Source organism: Myotis yumanensis, unplaced genomic scaffold (genome assembly GCF_028538775.1).
Source record: "Myotis yumanensis isolate MYYU_CA2020_CCGP unplaced genomic scaffold, mMyoYum1.0.hap1 SCAF_2, whole genome shotgun sequence".
In the NCBI taxonomy this organism is placed as follows: Eukaryota; Metazoa; Chordata; class Mammalia; order Chiroptera; family Vespertilionidae; genus Myotis; species Myotis yumanensis.
The window spans coordinates 170,185,398-170,204,111 of NW_027223753.1; the positions used below are offsets into that span (position 1 = coordinate 170,185,398).

Consider the following 18,714-nt stretch of genomic DNA (forward strand, 5'->3'; position numbering starts at 1 on the left):
ACATACACTGACCACCAGGGGGAAGACGCTCTAACCGGTAGGTTAGCTTGCTGCTGAGGTCTGGCTGATCAGGACTGAGCAAGATGAGCTGACATGCCCTGGATCCTTCCCGTGGTCCCTCCTCAGCTGGCCAACCTCCAGCATCTCTCCCTGGCCCTGATTGTGCACCTGTGGGATGCCTTGGCCTGGCCTGTGCCCTCTCGCAATCCAGGACCCCTTGGGGGAGAACCTGTTTTGGCCTGATCCCACAGGGGGAGTGCCGCTCAGCCAGAAGCCAGGCTCACAGCTGGAGAGCGCAGCAGTGGTGGCAAGAGCCTCCCCTCCCTCCAAGGCAGCGCTAAGGATGTCTGACTGCCGGCTTAGGGCAGCGGGCCTAAGCCATCAGTTGGACATCTCCCGAGGGCTCTAGAACTGGGAGAGGGCACAGGGCAGGCTGAGGGACCCCCTCCCAAGTGCAAAAATTTCGTGCACCAGGCCTCTAGTATAAAAATAAGAATAAGTGTATATGTATTTATGTGTGACTCACTACAGCTACTGTTAAAGCATTGAATAACAATAAAAGAATAGATAGTAATTACACTGAGGAAATAAAAATGCTGCCTGTGATATTAATCTTTTCTTGTTCTATGAATGTGTATCTTAAGGCTTTTTTCCTGGGGGTGATATAATGTTGGTCTTGATCAATAAATGGACAGTTTTACTCATAAAACAATCAAGAGGGAGTAGGGGTGTAGAGCAGAGAAAGATCAATCAAAACAGGCATCATTAAGTATGGTTAGTAATTTCATCTTCATATATCAAATGTACATACATATGTGTAATAATACCTCTCAACTTCTTTATCTGTGAAAATGTGCATGTTGATGCCTGCTCTGCTTATTCTATAAGATATTTTGTGAAGATCAGATGAAAAAGTTGTGAAAGTACATTGTAAATGATGGAGTGCTTTGATCTTGCATCTTTAGAAGAGCTATTAGTATATTATCATAGAAGAAGGAACAGGCAGTAAAGTAATATTGGAACAGAGGTTCTTAGCAGTCCTTGAAGGATGCCAAAGAGAAAGTGCCACTGCCCAAAGCCTTTAGAAAGGCTGATTCCTATCTCGATGAAGTCACAACTACTGGGAAGATGTGGGGGTGATAGTGAGGAGAGGAAATGTGTCTGGGCCAGGGGTGTGCCAAATCTTCCTGGAGACAATTGTTCCGCCTAGCCCAGGGGACCAGATAGAGGAAACTGAAGCCCACAGGGCCAGAATTTGATGCTCCCCTAGTCACCTGTACACACACTTCCTGTGTCATTCCTGCCTCTCAAGTATCTTTTCAGAATATAAAAGCAGTGAAAGAACATCTGTGACTTATATAATATGTCCTATGAATGGAGAAATTCAAGTGAATGGGTAAATCTGACCACTCCTTAGAGCTTTTCTTTTGAGATAAGTGTCACCAAAAGTAGGTTAGCCCAGAGTAATACTGTTCGGCAGTATCTCTGCATCTAAGAACTTCAGCTGTGACACATTGTTGTATTTAAAGAAATCACTGAAATGTTTGATATGTCCCCAAAATATATTCCCTGCTAACTATCTTTCCTTCTTAATGTGCCGGCACCAATCTTTACTGCCCAATACTATTTCTAGTTAATATTATCCCACCTAAATAGGCAATGTCAGGCTACAAATGCCAGTAATGTTTGATCATGGAAGATCTGTAATTCTTCCACCAAAGACCAGTGATTGTCTTTGGGAGATCTGTTGGGAGTGACTGAACATAGAATCTTCAATTTAGAAGGGATCTTACTTATGCTAGTTCAACAGCATATCCAGTATAGGTATCTCTAAGATTGCTAATTTAGTTTACTAGTAATGTTACCTATTTATAGATTTAGGTCTTATGATAAAGAAAGTGGAATTAACCAGTACATCACTAGAAATGCATTGGCATATTTTAACATAAGAAATAAAGAGATCATTTAAAATAAGTGATATTGCTAGCTATTATTTTAACTCATCTTTTAGTAGAAAATCCAAGTGCATCCCTTATGCCAATGCCCCTTTAAAAATAGCAAAACTGTTTTTTAACTAAACTACCTAAGTGTAGTTTAGATAAAATATTATGTAGACATTGCAATTAACATTGTACAAATATAGTAGAAATACATCCATGGTATGTGTGTATATACATATAAAATAGAACATAGATTGACCTTAGTTTTCCTACAAATAAAATCTACACTGATAAAAGACAAAGATGCTAATTGACCATACCTTTGCTACGCCCTAAGCTATGCCCACCAGCCAATCAGAGCAACTATATGCAAATTAACCAAACCAAGATGGCAGCCGGCAGCCACGGAGCTGGAGCAAGTAGGAGGCTTGGTTGCCTGGGCAAGAGAGGAAGCCAAGTTTCCCACCAGCCCTGAGCCAGCTGAGGCCTCCGCTCATGGCAACAAAGTTTCAATTATAGAAGACAAATAAATCCCAGATACCTGCTTCCAGCCAGCCTCCACTGGGAGCTTGGGTGGTTGGGGGCTGTGGCCAGCCTGCAAACAGCCATCAGCCCCTCACCCAGGATGGCCAGGAACCCTAGCAGGACCCTCCACCCTGAAGGGGCTGTGGCCAGCCTGTAAACGGCCCTCAGCCTCTCACCCAGGATGGCCAGGCACCCCAGTGGGAACCCCCACACTGAAGGGTGTGGCCAGCCTGCAAAAAGTCACCAGCCCTCACCCAGGCTGGCCAGGCACCCCAGCAGGGACCCCCACCCTGAAGGGGCTGTTGCCAGCCTGCAAACAGCCATTGGCCAATCACTCAGGCTGGCCACACCCTCATGGGGTGAGGGTTCCCACTGAGGGGCTTGGTCAGCCTGCAAACTGCCCTCAGCCCCTCACCCAGGCTGGCCAGGCACCCCAGCAGGACCCCCCCACCCTGAATGGGGTGTGGCCAGCCTGCAAACAGCCATCAGCCCCTCACCCAGGCTGGCCAGGCACTCCTATATAATAAAAAGGTAATATGCAAATTGACCCTAACAGCAGAGTGACTGGGAATCACTGGTCACTATGACACACACAATGCAGGAGCTGCCCGCTGGTGGTCAGTGCACTCCCACAGGGGGAGCTCTGCTCAGCCACAAGCCAGGCTGACAGCTGCCAGTACAGTGGTGGTGGTGGGAGCCTCTCCTGCCTCCTCAGCAGTGCTAAGGATGTCCTACTGCAGCTTAGACCTGTTCCCCGCTGGGAAGTGGACATCCCTCGAGGGCTCCCGGGCTGCCAGAGGGATGTCTGACTGCCAGCTTAGGCCCAATCTCCTGGGGAGTCGGCCTAAGCCAGCAGGTGGTCATCCCCCGAGGGGTCCCATACTGCCAGAGGGCACAGGCTGGGCTGAGAGACCCCCCGAGTGCACCGGGCCTCTAGTGTATATATATATATATATATATATATATATATATATATATATATTTATAAGGATAGCCACCAAAATGTTAGCACTGCCTTTTCTTTAGGTGGGGCGGGGGGAGAGAATGGGATTGTCATCTTTTTGTTTGTTTGTCTTTAATATACATGGTTTTTTAAAAATATATTTTATTGATTTTTTTACAGAGAGGAAGGGAGAGGGATAGAGAGCTACAAACATCAATGAGAGAGAAGCATCAATCAGCTGCCTCCTGCACACCACCTCCTGGGGATGTGCCCGTAATCAGGTACATGCCCATGACCGGAATCGAACCTGGGACCCTTCAGTCCCCAGGCCAAGGCTCTATCCACTGAGCCAAACTGGTTAAGGCTAATATACATGTTTTTATGGATTTCAGAGAGGAAGGAACAGGGAGAGAGAGATAGAAACATCAATGATGAGAGAGCAACATTGATTGGATGCCTCCTGCACACCCTCCTACTAGGGATTGAGCCCACAACCCGGTCATGTGCCCTTGACCAGAATCGAAAGCAGGCCCCTTCAGTCCGCAGGCCAACACTCTATCCACTGAGCCAAACCAGTTAGGGTGGATTATCGTGTTTTCATGCCTAATTATATTTTCTAATTTTCTTTTTTTTTTTTTTTTTTAAATATATTTTATTGATTTTTTACAGAGAGGAAGGGAGAGAGATAGAGAGTTAGAAACATCGATCAGCTGCCTCCTGCACACCTCCCACTGGGGACGTGCCCGCAACCCAGGTACATGCCCTTGACCAGAATCAAACCCGGGACCCTTCAGTCCGCAGGCCGACGCTCTATCCACTGAGCCAAACCGGTTTCGGCATATTTTCTAATTTTCTACATTAAAAACATAAAGATGATAAAATGAGGAAATAAAGTATTAGTTCTATTCAAACCATTGAAAACGTAAAGGTTTTTATTTTAGCTCTTACATTTTCTTCCCTGATTCCTCATTTTCCAGTACCCATTATCAAAGGGGAAAAAAAGATTCTGTTTTACACAGAAAATATACCAAAATTTGGCCTTCAGGGATTCTCCAATAATTAGAGTCAGAAAAAAACTAAAATGTGTACCAAATGGAGACTATTCCTACACATAGATAGTTAGGCTATTGGGCAATGACTTTTATCTCCGCACTGATGTGCAAAGACTGCATGCAGGAAACAAAATCAAATTTTCCAAATACGTGTGCCTCTGAGTTGTAGGTGAGTGATCTTGATACATCACCCACAAAGTTGTGTTTGTGTGATGGAGAAAGATAGTGTCTATTGAGCAAGTTTTTTCACATGAAGTTATGAAACTGCTATATTGGCCAAGAAGTTACAAACTTGTTATGTAAATTACATAAGGAATAAAGGTCCAGGAAATACTTGTCTTAGAGTGATGTGTCCAATGTACTTCCAATGTTTAGATCTTCTGAGGACAAAGCCCTTCGTTATAGATGGATTGGACAGAGTCATTTGATAGAAGTTCTAGTTTCCTCCACAAAAGTTCCCAGCAAGTGATGTGAAATTGGAGAAGGAAGAGGTGGCACTGCCCCCATTTTAAAGGGATAAGGGTAGTGAGGGGGGACTGCAACAGGAGCTACTCTATATCAGCCTGACCTTATCATAGGCCAGATTAAAAAAAAAACATTAGTCTAACTAGAGTAAAATACTTTCCTTCTTCCATCTTGTATTATGCTGAGTCCAAAGTCATAATATAGCCCATCTCTTCTTGAGAAGTAATAAAGAGAAAAGGCCTGGCCAAGCGAATTCATATACTAAAACATTATCCTAAATGTCCTTCATCCCCATAAACTCTTGAATAATTTTTCCGACCTCAGTGCTTCTGCCTGAAATGTATTCTCTCTCTGAGTAGGAAAACATTACTTACATGGTATTGAAGAAGTTTTTTCTGTTTTCTTTTCCTTTCATGCATTTTTTTTTTCAATTTTCGCAAAACTTTAATTTTTGTTTGTTTTCAGTTGTGAAACTTCAACCCTATTTGGGACCTTAGCCAAACAGTAGAAATAGCTAAGCCATGCCATTTAGTTTTCTCCATTAAAGATGGAAATATGTCCTTTTGGTTTAAACACAACTTTGTGCGTGATGTATCAAGATCACTCACCTACAACTCAGAGGCACACGTATTTGGAAAATTAAGCCAAGCATTCCACAAGATAATGGACAGGAACGGTAAAGACATAAATTGATTCATGTCATGTAATCAATTCCTGTATCAGGAATAAGACTGACACAGTAGAGAAACATTGGAGTCAGGGAGATACTGGGTTTTGATCCAGACTCCGCAAGTCACCAGCTGCCTGAGGTTGGGTAGCAATTTAAAAATCCTTAGCCTCAGTTTCCTCCAATGTGTAGTAGATGCAATATTTACCTTCAGGACAGTATAAGAATTAGAGGAGCTAATGAATCTAAGGACCTAGCAAAGTACCTAAAATATAGTAGAATTTCAAAACATAATTTTAAAGATTGGAGCAAAAAGAAGGCTAGAGAAGTCTAATAATCAACTGAATCTTTTTAAGATGAATTTATATAAGTAGGAATAGATTATATGACAACTAGCGATGGTGGAGAAAGCCTTGAGGTAGTAAGAGTCAGGAAATCTGGGTTCAGATGTAAGTCATTTCTTCTCTTTGGGCATTGTTTTTTTATTTTTCACGTGGTCTAGGAGGGTATTGAGCCACTTGGTCCCCAAATTTCCTTTCAGCTCTACTAGTCTAGGACTCCACATGGGCCTGGTGTGTGGAGCCCCAATTCTACACCAAAGTGGAGAGTTTTACTGTCCCCGGCTTTAATAAATGTTCTCTAAAATGAAAAAAAAAAAAAAAAAGGTCGAGGGTTTGATCCCTGGTTGGGGTGTGTATAGGAGGCAACCAATCAATATTTCTCTCTCACATGGATGTCTCTCTCCCTTCCTATCTCTCTAAAATTGATAAAAACATGTCCTCAGGTGAGAATTAAAAAATAATTTTAAACTTTTTAAAATTACATCTTTAAGATCATCAGGGATAAAAAAAATCAGTAAGAATAAGTCATTAGATTGTTTTTTATTTTTAATTCAACAAGCAAGAATACACTGAATGGTAGGAACTTCTCTGTTATTAGCTGTTACCGTCAAACAATGAGAGCTGCACTTCAGAGAGCACTGACCTACCTAACATGAGGTTCCATCCAGCTAGACCTGGTCCGTGCAAAGTGAAATTCTCTCTTCCACCTGGACCAACCATAACATTGTGGACCAAGGCTTCTTCTCCAGCCTCTGAAACAACCCAGCCATAGCTTCCAGATTCCTCCACTAGTGAAAGCTACCTCTCAGAGTTCATCTCACCTAGAATGAATGATTTTGTTAATTGACTGCAACTACAACTCAAAGATGAATCAAAAATAGACCTTCTTACATGAAGGTTAGAGACAAGAAGAGAGGATAATAATTTAAGCATCAATCCTAAATTAGAGATATTTAAACTTAAAGGTACTTCTTGTGCCCTAGCTGGTTTGGCTAAGTGGATAGAGTGTGGGCCTGGGGAATGAAGGGTCCTGGGTTTGATTCCCAGTCAGGGCACATGCCTGGGTTACAGGCTCCATCCCCAGTGTGGGATGTGCAGGAGGCAGCCAATCAATGAGTCTCTCTCATCATTGATATTTCTACCTCTCTCTCCTTCTCTCTTCCTCTCTGAAATCAATAAAAATGTATTTTTTTAAAAGTACTTATTGTATCACACTGTGTGTACACACCCATAGTGGAATATAATGCAACGCTTAAAAGTCATATTTTTGAAGACAATTAAATGACAGATAATGCTAAGTGAAAAAGCAGGGTCTGAAGTAACACATACAAAATGGTTTTATTTACAACTTAAAGTATATATAAATAAGAAAAGAAAAATATGACAAATTAACATGCTAAAGTGTTAAAAAAGAAGTTTATCTCTGAGAGAGGGAGGGTGTAAAAGATGTCAGAGAATAATCCTGCAGACAAATATTAATTGACATAAAAAGTTATGTTATTATGAAGAATAAATAATGATTATAAAATATTATACTAAAAAACAACAATCCACATTTGCATTGGAGCCACATGCACCAAAATGTTATGATTATCTCTGAATGACTGACTTATGGATAATCTTTAATTTTTTTAATTTCTGATTTTTTTGCATTGAACATACATTATACTTATGATTGAGGAAAAAATTGTTAACATAATGCTTCAAGGAAGTGTACCAAGTCAATATGTCCTAGTCGTAGGGCTATGGGTACAAGAGGAATTGATTGAAATAAGAATAAAATTCTAATAACCCAGAAAGTAGTGGGTAAAGAGACAATCATATAAGAAACCTATACACATGCCAGAGGCTAAGACCAACAGTAGTTAGCATATTAATGCGATATTCAGCAGGGCTGGAAATCAGCATAATATTGCTCTGCCATTGGCCAAATGGCTCAAGGCAATTCCCTAACCTGATAATCCTTTTACTGTTTACTAAACTTTACCTTTGATATGCCTGTTCATTCCTAAAGGGCAAATGTGTATTCAAGTGCATAAAAAACAGACTGGACCGAGTTTTGGGGGAGCTTCTCCACTAGAGGGAAGTTTTCCACCTGGTCCCCCATGCCTTCTAAATTTATATTTCTTGTCTAGTGTATTCATTTGTGTGCGGCCCCTTCTTCAGAACCTGAACCCTAGCTACAAATGGATGCGGTATTCACATACACAGGTTGTGGTGACACAGGAGTTTGGAAAGTCTCCATCCTAGTCAGAGACCACAATAACTATAGGCCATGGAAATACACTTCATTTTCAAGTCCACCGAATAGCTCAGTCCTCTCTACTTAAGGAAGCTCTCCTTAGCCACCAAAACAGGACTGAGACAGAAGAGCCTCTTCAACAAGATGAAGCATTGCATGCACCACAGGTAGGAGTCCTTTCCTTCCAAGGGAACTCTAAGCAACCCCAGGTCAGAAACCATCCTCTGTGCTGCTTTGCATCTCACTCCCACTGCCAACACTGAGTGTTCTGAACAGAACATAAGCTTAATAAATGTTTATGATGTATAACACATATGTTATGACAGAAGGACAAGGGAAGAGGAACGAGGGAAACTGGAGGTAATTAGTCTAGCACTGCCAGCCACTGGATGTATGGTCTTGAGAGACAATGGTATAGTGAGATTTTCATGACTTGGCAATGAGGAAAAGAGTGATAACAGGTAAAGAATTACTGCATCAACAGATGTTAATTTATTGGGATTGATGCTAATGATTATTTGGACACATTTAACTTTCCCAACTATGTTGTAGACCATACATTAAAAGCAAAAGAAGGAAAAGAAATGAGAAAAAGAAAGTAAAAATTTTTTATGTATATCCTTTCAGACTTCTACATTTATCTGTGGACTAGAGGCTCGGTGCATGAAATTCTTGCATGGGGGTGGGGTGTCCCTCAGCCCGGCCAGTACCTTCTCACAATCCAGGACCGCTGGCTCCTAACTGCTCGACTGCCTGCCTGATCACCCCTAACCACTCTGCCTGCCTGCCTGATCACCCCTAACCACTTGCCTGCCTGCCTGATTGCCCCTAACCCAGTGGTCAGCAAATTGCGGTTCACGAGCCACATGCGGCTCTTTGGCCCCTTGAGTGTGGCTCTTCCACAAAATACTGACTTCTGCGCATGGGCCACGAAGTTTCAATCACACTGTAAGTGTGTGCCCGCACGTGGTGTTTTGTGGAAGAGCCACACTCAAGGGGCCAAAGAGCTACATGTGGCTCACGAGCCGCAGTTTGCCGACCACTGCCCTAACCACTCGTCTGCCTGTCTCATTGCCCTTAGCCACTCACCTGCTTGCCTGATCGTCTTGGTCTCTAGTCGTTTTGGTTGTTCCACCGTCTTGGTTGCTGGGCTTTTATTATATAGATATCATTTTTCTACTTCAAAAATGGAGTTATGCTGTAAATATTATTTCAAAATTTCCTCTTTACAATTAAAATATTGAGAAGGATACTGCTTATTAAGAACTTACTGTTTGCCAAATACCTGGCTTTAACTGCATTGGCTAATTTCAAACGTGTTATAATTTGCCTCATTTTACAGGTTAGGACACTGCAGCTTAGAAAAGTTGAGAAATTTGCTCAAGATCACATAGTTAGTAAGTGATGAGAGCTCTACATTGATCAAAGGTCTCTTGGACTTCAAGCCTGTTTCCACCACTGTGCTACACTGCACAGTACATAAATGATTTCCTACAACAGCATATTAGTGGCTGAGTAGGGCTCCATTATACAATAAGTCATATTTATTTAACTCAGCCCCTATTCATGTTGCTTCCTTTTTACTTTGCTTTTATATCGACTATGCATTGAAGATCCATGTAGGGAAAATGTTTCATAATCCTTATTTTTTTTTTCTTAGTAAAAATTCCTAAAATGGAAATGTTGGGTCAAAAAGTTTGCAAATTTAAGGTTCTTGGTACATATGGCCAAATTTGTACATATGGTCCTCCCAGAAATGTAGCAATTTAAGTCTCAGTAAAATATGAAGCTCATTTATATGTGAAATCTAAAACAAACAAACACAAAACCTCAAGCTCATAGGTACAGAGAACAGATTGGTGGTTGCCAAAGGCAGGGGATAAGGTGTGGGGAAATGGGTGAAGGAAGTCAAGAGGTACAAATTTCCAGTTATAAAATAAGTAAGTCATGGAATGGAATGTACAGCATAACAATCATAGTTAATAATACTGTTTTGCATATTTTAAAGTTGCTAATAACATAGATCTTAAAAGTTTGCATCACACACAAAAATAAAATGTTGTAACTATGGTAATGATGGGTATCAACTAGACTTACTGTGGTGTAATGTGGTGATCATTTTGTTATATATACATATATCAAGTCATTGCATCATGTGCTTCCAAAAATATATCCATGGTTTTACCTTCTGCAGTTTTAGTTATGCAGTCAACCACAGTCCAAAATTATTAAATAGAAAATTTCATAAATAAACAATTTATAAATTTTAAATTGTGTGCTATTCTGAGTAGCATGATAAAATATTGTGTATTCCTGCTCTGTCCTGCCCAGGACATGAGTCATTCCTTTGTCCAGGGTTTACTTAATAATAGCCTCAAAGCCATTCACAAAACTTTTATTACAGTATATTATTACAGTTGTTTTATTTTATTATTAGTTATTATTGTTTATATTATCCTTAATCTCTTATTGTGCCTAATTTATAAATTAAACTTTATAGGCATGTATGGAAAAACATACATACCTATGTGGTTCAGTACTACCTGTGGTTTCAGACATCAACCTCCCTCTCTATATTTCAATAAAAAATTAAAATATATGTATATAAAGCTCATTTTCCTTTAGGTCAAAAGAGGATTTTATAATTTTAAAAAATCATAGTTAATGGTTTAAATGAGTCCAATATATGTTTTAATTTGTAATATTTTTTTAGTTGTAAAATTGAAAGGTTGGGGTGTGCATTTCTGTTTGGGAATTTTTATTACTTTCAACTTTGTCTTACTTATTCACAAGAGTTATTCATTTATTAAAACATCAACAATTAAACCAATGTTTACTATATCAACAGCTGTTAATTATACCGACACCACTGAGGGATTATAGGCATGAGTAATGCTGGTGTGAAATTTTCAAAATGGACATATCCACTACACAGGCTTGTGTACCTCTGATTATAGAGCAAAATGAGCCACACCAGTTGGCTTCTATGGTTATAAATTTGATTTGCTTAATTCATTAATTCTGCATATAAGAATATCTTGAACTTGGGTACTCCACTTTTGCTCCTGTGACAGATTATCTCTACATGGTACAAAATGCTCAATTTAATTTAATGATTCAAACACATTTTGGGGGAACCGTCTTTGTGCCAAGCACTATGCTAGGGAAAAGGAAGAGTTAGAGAGTAGGAGAAAACCAGCAAATACAATTTCTACCCTTAAGAAGTACATGGTCTGTGAAAGAATCTGTTCTGCAAATAGGTAATTACAGAAAACTGGATAAAGGAATCTGTATAGGAATCTGTACAAAGGAAAATAGGAGCATTATAAGGACACCATAGGGACAGACTGAGCTGTCTGGATATATATGCATCTAAGAGCTCTTGCACAAAACCAACTAAACAGTCACAGTGTGATTTGTTGCTGAAAAACAATGGTAATATTTTATTCCAGGAGTTGCCTTTCTATGGTGACCACAGGGATAGGGTGGGGGGAGGGTTGACAAATGGTGTTCAAAGCTTTCTATCCTGCATATATTGTCCAGGACTGGATTAAATAATGTTTATTTCAATGTACCCTTGCTTAAAAAGTAGCAATGTCCCAATTCAGAACAAGGTAGGGTTGATGACTCAGAAATGTAGGTTTGGAGCTCCATGTAAATGGAAAGAACTTGGACAGAAAGCAGCAGATAGTATTGAGGGTGTAGCATAATGTTAGTAATAGATGCAAATCCACCATTAGAGGAAGAGGTTAATGTGAAACTCAGTCGTGATTATAGGCCTAAGAAATTGCATTCCCATCCTCTGGCATGTAGAGGTTCAACCTGGAGGCCTGTATTGGCCATACTTGCAAGTTTTCATTGATGCAGATGTTGAGTTCTATTTTTCTCGCAAGACCCCAAACATCTTCATCTAGTAAATAGTACTTGATTCAGGAGACATTGCTGAGAACTGTGAATGCCCGTGGGTTTATTAAAGGTCCTTAATAACAAGGTGAACGTTTCAGAGAGCTTTATAGAGAATTCTAAAGCTGTAAGTGATCTCTAAAATCGTCTAGTCTAAGGCAGTGGCAGTGAAGAAAAAATGAACTTGACCTTTAGAACCCAGGTTTGAATCCCATCTATTATTAATATGGTATGTGATTTGGGGAAGATATCTCCAACCTCTTGAGCCTTATTTTTCTTCCCTGAAAAAATGTAAGAGCATAACTCTTAGCAGGACAACTTCACAGGGGTAGAACAGATAAATAAAATATCTATGTGTATCAATCAAGTTACAGTTTCTACAAAAGTTTATTCTATTCTCTTTCTCCTATCTTAAGAAAAAAAAAGCCAGCTTGCACCCATTTCTCTGGGTCCCTTTACAAATAATCTCATTAAAAGAAATGTGTACAGTCACCAGCCCCAATTCCTTTTCTCCCATTCTCTCTTGAACCCACACCAACTTTGCTGCATTCAGATCTCTGACAATATCTCATTCTACTTCTCAGTGCATCTGTGCTGCCTGATCACTCTCTCCTCCTTGAAGATTTCTTCACTTCGATACCAGAACACACCAATGCTCACCTGGAGTTCGCCCACCACTCCAGCTGCTCCTTCTCCATCTCCTTTTGTGGTTCCTGTGGAACCAGAGACAGAGCCAGTGGTGGGAGTAGTAGTTGTGTCCTGCTCCAGGATGCAGATAATGATAAAGGGGCGCATTGTTTAAGAAAATACAAATGAAAAATGCTTTTCATTATACCATGTGCTGGGTATTTTAAACAATTTTAGTGATAAAATCCTCCTCTTTTCTGGCTTGGACCACCTCTACCCACCATGCCCCTTCCTCTTTGGTACACTATTAACTAAATTCTCCTCACCATCCTAACCCAAAAAAATTATAGAACCTCATGTCAGCCATTACCTCTTACCTTTTCTGTCTAGAATAATTTCTTTGGTGATCTAATTTAATGTCATCACTGTAAATATCATGTATATTGATGACTCCCATTTTTTTATCTTCAGCTCATAAACCCTCACTGGATCCCGGATTCATATATTAGCTCACTACTTGACATCTCCAATTTAACCTGTGCAAAAGTAAGCTCCTGCTGTTCCCATGAAACCTTTTCTCTCATAGTCTTCTCTATCTCGGATAAATGCCACCCTTTTCTACTGGTCACTCAGCAAAAAATCTTGGAGTCATCCTTAGCTGTCTTCCCCATACAATTAATCAATCACAAGATCCAATCACTTGTCATCACTTCCACCACTACCTGCTTGTCCAAGCTTCTACATCACTCATCTGTTCTATAGCAATAACTCCCTAATGAACTTCCTGCTTCTGCCTGCTCTCTCCCCACCCCACCCTCATCTATTCTTAACACACAAACAGAGGGATCCCTTTGAAATGTAAGTCAGACTATGTCATTTTAAAATGGCTCCTATTTTATTCAGAGTGACATATGTACTACTATTTGTAATACTTTAAACAATAAAAAAAGAAAGTCAAAGTTCTTACTATGTCTTTCAGAATCCGTTATGGCTTCCCCCATCCCTCTCCACCATCATTTATTCTAACTTTATTTCCAAAGAGTTTTCCACTCAATTCAATCTATGCCTTATTCCTTAAAGGTGCCAAGAAGCCATGCTCCTAGCCTCAGGACCTTTGCACTAGCTGTTGCAACTGCCTGGGATGCTTTTTTCCAGGTATTTACCTGGCTCACTTCCTTGTATCATTAGGCTCTTTACTCAGATAACAATTCATTCCTCCCTAAGCACCCTCTGTAAAATCTCAACTCTTTAAGACTTCCTATTCCCTTTTCTGTTCTATTTCTTTCTATATCTCATATATTATACACTAGAGGCCCAGTGCACCAATTCATGCACTGGTGGGTTCCAGCCAGCCTGCCCCCGATGGGGGCCATTGGGAGCGGGCTGGCTGGGGCGTGGGGCTGATCAGGGGCAGGGTTGGCCAGGATGAGGGGCCGCGGGTGTTTTGCTGGCCAGCCCCGCCCCCGATCGGGGTGGTGGTGCCTGGTCGGGGTTGAGGCCAGCCAGGTGAGGGCCACGGGCATTCTGGTCATTCCACCATTTGCTCAATTTGCATATTACCCTTTAATTATATAAGATTTTACTGGCTAGTTTTGTTTATTTTCCATCTGTCTCATTAGAAATGTAAACTGCTTGAGGGCAGAAATTATTTCTTTTTGTTCACTGATGTTGTTTTTCCAAACCTTAGAACACATATTTAATAAACAATTTGAATGAATAATTTTTGAAAAGATGTTTGTATTGAATAGATGTGAAATAGTTTTAAATGAATGAATCTTGTTCACATACCTCATTTTACTCTGTGGCACATCACCTACCTACATCCCTTGAAGCAAAGGCCTTTGAGATATATGTATAATTCTGAACCAATCTCACACACAACCATGTGCAAATGAGAGAAGTTTGGTTAATTACACAAACATCTTGGGGTATGTGTGAAACATTTTTGGGGTGACTGATACAGCCTTTCACAAGACTAGAACTTTCTGTTCAACCCATGAGGAATTCTGTAAGCTACAGTGGGGCATTCAGATACTTGTGGAATGCTCCAGCTGTGTTTATTATGGAAGAGTCGAGGGCCAGGACATTCAAGGACCTTCTATACCTATACAAGGATGACTGATTCCCAGGACAAAGGACAAAGCTTATCAATTAAACATAACACTCTATATCCCACAAGTTAGAATTTATGTAACATCACTTTTGTAACCAAAGGAATAGACTTTATTTTTAAAAATATTGCCATATTTTTATCCAAATATTTCTTACATTTGCTCAATGTATTTAAAAAATATTTTCATCAATCTTTCTTTTTTCTTTTTTTTTTTTAATCCTCACTGGAGGATATTTTTTCATTGATTTTTAGAGAGAGTAGAAAAGAGAGGAAAAGACAGAGAGAATATTGATGTGCTTTTCTCACATCAATTGGTTGCCTCCTGCAGGAGCCCCAACCAGGACCCTGGCCAGGGAGGAGCTTGCAACCGAAGTACAAGGTACGTGCCCTTAACTGAAATCAAATCCAGGACCCTTCAGTCTGCAGGCCAATGCTCAGTCCACTGAGCCAAACTGGCTAGGGCTCATCCATCTTTTTAATTCCATTGTATATTACCACCTTTTCTCCCTCAGTAAGCATCTGATACTGTCCTCTGTGTTTAGAAGTGTTTTCTTCTCTCTTAATTCTTCTGAAAAACTTAAAGCAGAGAGCTAAGTGATATCTACAAAGATTTTCTGTCACTACCCAGTTGTAGACTTGGATGGTCATGAGCTTGGACAAATGTTCAGTGGATAGTTGTAATGCTCCTCAAGTTCTGAAACTCAGCCTGTCACTCAATACCCAGGATCTGCTGCAGGCCCAAATTCCCAGCCTCATCCTCCCTTCAGTCCCACTAGCCCCATAAACAGCTTGAGAATTCATTCTATACTGCAAGTACTGTCTTATGCATTTGCTTAAATTCTTCTTTTGCTGTAAACTCATTTCACCTCTACCTGTTCCAAGCCCAGGTCAAACATCCTTTCCTCCTTACAACCATCCCTGATGGCAACCTACCTAGTTGCCATGAATATATCTCTAATCAGTAAAACCAACAATATTTGCTTTTAACTTCATGCATTATTTATCATATTTTGCCCTGTGTACATATTTTCAATACTAATAAGCCCCTTTGGAGAAGGGTCATTGCTCTTTATCCCTATATCCTGCTGAAGTCATTTCTCCTCCTGCCTCTTAAATAATGAGAGGTTAAGGCCGAAGAATTAATTTCATCTACTCCCTGGTACCATTGATCTGTGGCATGGCCGAGCATTATATAGACCTAGATTTCCCTTGAAAGAGAATGGTTTGAACACGTATGAGGTTGAAAGTGATCAGTATTGACAAACTCAAATCCTATAGGGACTGTGAAAAATTTGAGAATACATGCTCCATCTAGAGGAAATATATGCTTCCCAGACCTAGTGTTTGTTTTCTATGTGAGAATATGGATCCATTATTACTAGATCTCATTTTCCTGAAAAAATGAAATAACTGATTTTTAAAAGAAATGTCCTGAATGTTAAATATTTGCAACTACCTCAGTTCCGTTTACCACTGCAGGACAAAACAAAACAAAACAAAAAAACAAACACACACACACAAAACAAAAATAAAAACAAAAAAAACACATACACACATCTGTATGCTGGATTCACCTATGGCTGCTGGTCTGCAGACCCTGGATTAAAGAAACTCTCAAGTTCAACCATGCCATTAGATTCTACAACTCTGAATAAAAGACCAACTAACATTACAAGTTCTAAAATGAGTGAAACTTCCCTAGAAGGATCCTAGAAGATACAAGGAAAGATCTAGATTGATTGAATAAAATGAAGACATCACCACTGCTTGTTCATCTCCCAACATTACATCTAAGGAGAAGTTTCAAAATTTGACTGAAACAAATATTCCACAAGAACCAAGATAATAAGGAAAGATGCTTTTGTGAATAACGCCCCTATTCTACAGGGTATAATATTTCCACTAGATGCCAAGAAAAGGTCAAAGTGCCCCAAAACTTTTAATTAAAAAAGGACTCTTAAAGGATAGTCAGTACAATCCTTAAAATGACACAGCTAATGCTTCTGTCCAAGGATGCCTGCACCATTTGCTCCATGCCATAAGCAGTAAAGGAATCAGAGACTTGCATTTGACCTACAGATCTAATGATCACTGGCTGGTGGCCTTGTTCACATTATGTCATCTTTCTGGGCTTCACTTTCTCTATTTTGAATTAGGTAATTGAGTATGTGATTCCTGTAAGTTCATTAGAGCTAGACAGACACTAAGAATATCCAGAAGTCTGCCAAAGATTGTATAGCATTTCAACCCACGGGATGAATATTAGCACTGTCATAACAAACTCAAATACACACACACACACACACACACACACACACACACGAAACATTTCCTTCCACAATTAAGAATGATACAACCTTTTGAGAATGAAGGAAAAAATGATTGCTAAAATTAGTACCTTAAAAAATAAACTACATAATCACTGAAGATGAGATTTTCTTGTTATATAGGAGAACAATACTATATAATGATAGCTGTCATAAGAGGGGAAATTGCCGGAGTCAATTTGAAGAGATTCAGGGGGTGTTTTGTTCCCTCCTGTTGAGATTTGCTTTTCCACATATCACAGTAAGACTGAAAAGCTAAATATTTCCTCAGGGCCTGTGTGATCTATGCCTCATAATGCAGCTGCTGACATTAGGAAAGTGTCATTCAGCCCAAATGAAAGCCATCTTACACAGAGAGCCGGAGCATGTTTCAGGCTCCATGGAGTCATCTTCCTGAATTTGCATATCACTTTTCAGCTTACAGGGCCCCTATACATACATATTCTCATGTGTTCTTTAAAAATAGCCCTAGTTGATGGAGCTTATATATCATTATAAAATCTCAGATGAATTCAAAAATATCCCTTCCAACCTGCCTGCAAGGAAATAATACCTTTTGTCTGTCATTTGACAGTTCAGGAAGCCCCTTTCCCTTCTTTTGGCTTTTTGAGATAAGGTATGACCTGCTGAGTGGTATAGTAGAGAGAGAAGGAGGAATTAAACCTAATCTTGGCCTTAGACTGCTAATCAAACTTAAAAAAAAAACAAACACTCTAATTCACCAAGCCTCAGTTTAGTAAGCGACTGAATAGAGAAAATTATACCAATTGCACTGCTTTTAAGATTAAAATCATCTTATAGATAAGGGTGCCAAATGATTGAATAGGCTTAGACATGCTGGTCTACAAATCTCATCAACCGTGGGCAGTGCAGAAGAGTGGACAGTCATATGGTCATGGAAAACTTTAGGCCTACTTGGAACTGCAAGGCAATGGCAGAGATGACAAGAAATACAGGCTAAGAGACAGGAGCAATCAGTTTATAGAGAGAAACCTGATCTCTTTTCAGAACTGGTGACAAGCCATCTGGCCTTACCTGACTAGGTAGTGGCTGGTCCTCAAGACTCTTCTTTCTCTTCTTGGACGAAGGGACTCTGACAACAGGCAGTGGCTGGTAGAGGTGTGGTTGGCACAGATGAAGCCAAAGAGAAGGGTGCCCTGGTGCTGTCACCCACTCAGAGTGAATCTCACCTCACCGAGTGGGCTGAGTGTGAAGTGCTCAGTCACAAATGGTCAATGAAAGGACTGAGGATGTTTACAGGGTGGAACTCAATCTGTCAGAGACAAGGAACTGGGCTTGTGGGTGGGGTTTTTCTCGTTTACAGTGACACACCTCTCTCTCCTGTCCTCTCCTTCAAGAAGTCCTGGGTTTTTCTGCCAACTTCCTCTTTCATTAAAATATTTTGATGGAGTGAGCAGGAGTAGCCTTCTGTCCATTCCTTTATGGGATGTATGTGCCCCCAGTTAACTGTAAGAAAGTTTAAGTCTGAAGCTTACAATCCTACTATTAAAATTCTTCGATGATGATTTGACTTATGGGATATTTGTGATTTTGAGCATTATTACCACT

The 18,714-nt window shown here is 40.1% G+C and overlaps 1 protein-coding gene across 1 annotated transcript in view; it reads right to left on the minus strand.

The window, feature by feature from the left end:
* Window positions 1-18,368, minus strand: part of TPRG1 (tumor protein p63 regulated 1) — a 146,333-nt gene extending 127,965 nt beyond the window's left edge. The window contains exon 1 of the mRNA XM_070403600.1: window positions 18,181-18,368. The gene's annotated coding sequence lies outside the window, so the exon portion shown is untranslated. The remainder of the gene's footprint in view (window positions 1-18,180) is intronic.
* Window positions 18,369-18,714: the final 346 nt, after the last annotated feature.